Source organism: Alosa pseudoharengus, unplaced genomic scaffold (assembly GCF_046254945.1).
Source record: "Alosa pseudoharengus isolate Yale_2024_CS ecotype anadromous, Long Island Sound unplaced genomic scaffold, YU_APseudo_1.1 YU_APseudo_1.1_scf_6, whole genome shotgun sequence".
Taxonomy (NCBI): domain Eukaryota; kingdom Metazoa; phylum Chordata; class Actinopteri; order Clupeiformes; family Clupeidae; genus Alosa; species Alosa pseudoharengus.
The window spans coordinates 1,617,666-1,619,698 of NW_027468848.1; positions in this window are offsets into that span (position 1 = coordinate 1,617,666).

A 2,033-nucleotide genomic window follows, 5' to 3' on the forward strand; every position below is an offset into this window, starting at 1 on the left:
GTGCCCCATTCTTTCAATATTCTGCTTTGCGTCCTACTAATAGCGATTTTTAGTTAGCCTGTGGCCTGTCAAAATAATCTTAGCATTCACAGTGCAAATTAATTTAGTCTTTTACGCTGTGGAGAAAGTGACAGCGCAAGAAAGTGCGTCAAAAATTCACCTCATTCTTCTCAGTTGAACTACTCGCGAAGTAGCCTATACATCACACAGACACATCACAAGTATCACATGAAAGAGCCTTTTCTCAGCTTTTAAACGATGTTAGCCGATAATTGCTGTGTTGAACGGTTCGCGAGAAAAGTAGGCCTAAATAATAATTCAATTTTAATCATACATTCTACTGAAGGTTTTGCGTCCCATGATCTCCCTACCCATTCATCTCGGTGGAATACTTCACGAACCCTTCTTTTAACACATAACAAACCATATATCGGAATAAACAGCAGACCTTACCGAACACAAAAGTGTAAAGCAGTCCCCTGTACAGTTAGCCGTTCCAGAGTAATCTAGTTTTGAATTTGCAGTAAATTTCGACATGCATGGATGTCTCCAAATTTGGGCTTTGCGTTTTACAATGTGTTTAAATTGTTCCACATGATTTCATAACGGGCCAAATACAAAATAAATGTTACAAATATCGCCTAGATTTTGGTAAATCATAGGACAGCTGACTAAGAGTTTGTGAAAGCATTTGATCACAAAATGCATGCATCTAGGCTATTTGAATCTCTTAAAGCTGAGCTGTGCTTAAATTGTTCAATACATGATTTCATAACAGGCCAAATATAAAATAAATGTTATATATAGCCTAGATATCTGTAAATATTACATGATCAGATGATTTACAGTTGTAATATGTCATGTTTCATGTTTTTGTAATGTTTCATACAGTGATGCAGGTCTACTGCAGTGAATAGGCTAAATACAACTTTGATCATTTTTATAGCCTACTACTGTATAGTTAACTTTGGCCTTGGTGCCCTGACATGTGGCCTTTGTGCCCCCCACCAAATATGCCCAACTGAAGGCCAAGTGGCCTTGCCCCCAGAATGGTGAAATTCCAAGCCTGCAGGTGGGTTAAAGGGTGATACTAGAGTGATAAGAAGTCCTAGTGAATGCTTGATAAGTAGACTATAATACAGTAAATAAACAAATAAATAAATAATAAATAATTAGGCTAAGTGAAATTTCTGGCGCACGCTATGCGCGCATTATAACTCTATATCATAGTACCACCAAGAAATGAAAACTACTTTCACCCCTGGCTATCGTAAAAGCACCAATATGTCTAAAAAAAAAAAAAGTTTTTTAATACTTCAAAATAGCATTTGATAAATTAACCTTACATTTTCAGTAGCCATAATATGAAGTGTGTAGATTTAAACAAAATCTGGGTTGGTTCTTAGCGTGAGCTTTTACTGCCCAAGAAATTGGAACCGTGCTCAAACCGTGTTTGAATTCTTGTCATGAAATAAAAAATTCCACTGGAGCTCCAAGCGGTTTTGACTCTTCGAGTCACTGTACATAGCTAATTTAAATACACTTATGGGGTGGGTGTTTGCGTTTCTTTAGGAATCCGCTGTCTTGGTTTGTATAGAAATTAATATTAATTGACGCATAGGCTACTCGTAAAAGGGCGGATACAACAGGCTTGTTAAAAGAAAGTTTACTGCACACAACGGCTGCCACGTATTTAATTTATGTATTTACTCAAGCGCCCGATGGCATAATCAAGTTCATTTCAACAACGTATTTTCTTAACAAAATTATTAAATGTATAACGTTACAGTAATAAGAACATCTGTCTGTCTGAGAGCGAGAGAGAGATAGAGAAGGGGAATTTTTCTTTTCACCCTCCTTTTTTTGTACCTTTATGAGGAATCTGGCCCGACTCACTGTCAATCTCCTCATTATTAGTAGAACTAGAGTTAACATCTGCCTCTTTTCTATTCAGAGAACCTGTTGCCATCCACCGATCCATGTGGTTCTAACCAGTTCTTCTAACCGTTAGCGCTTAGCGGCACTGCACTTGA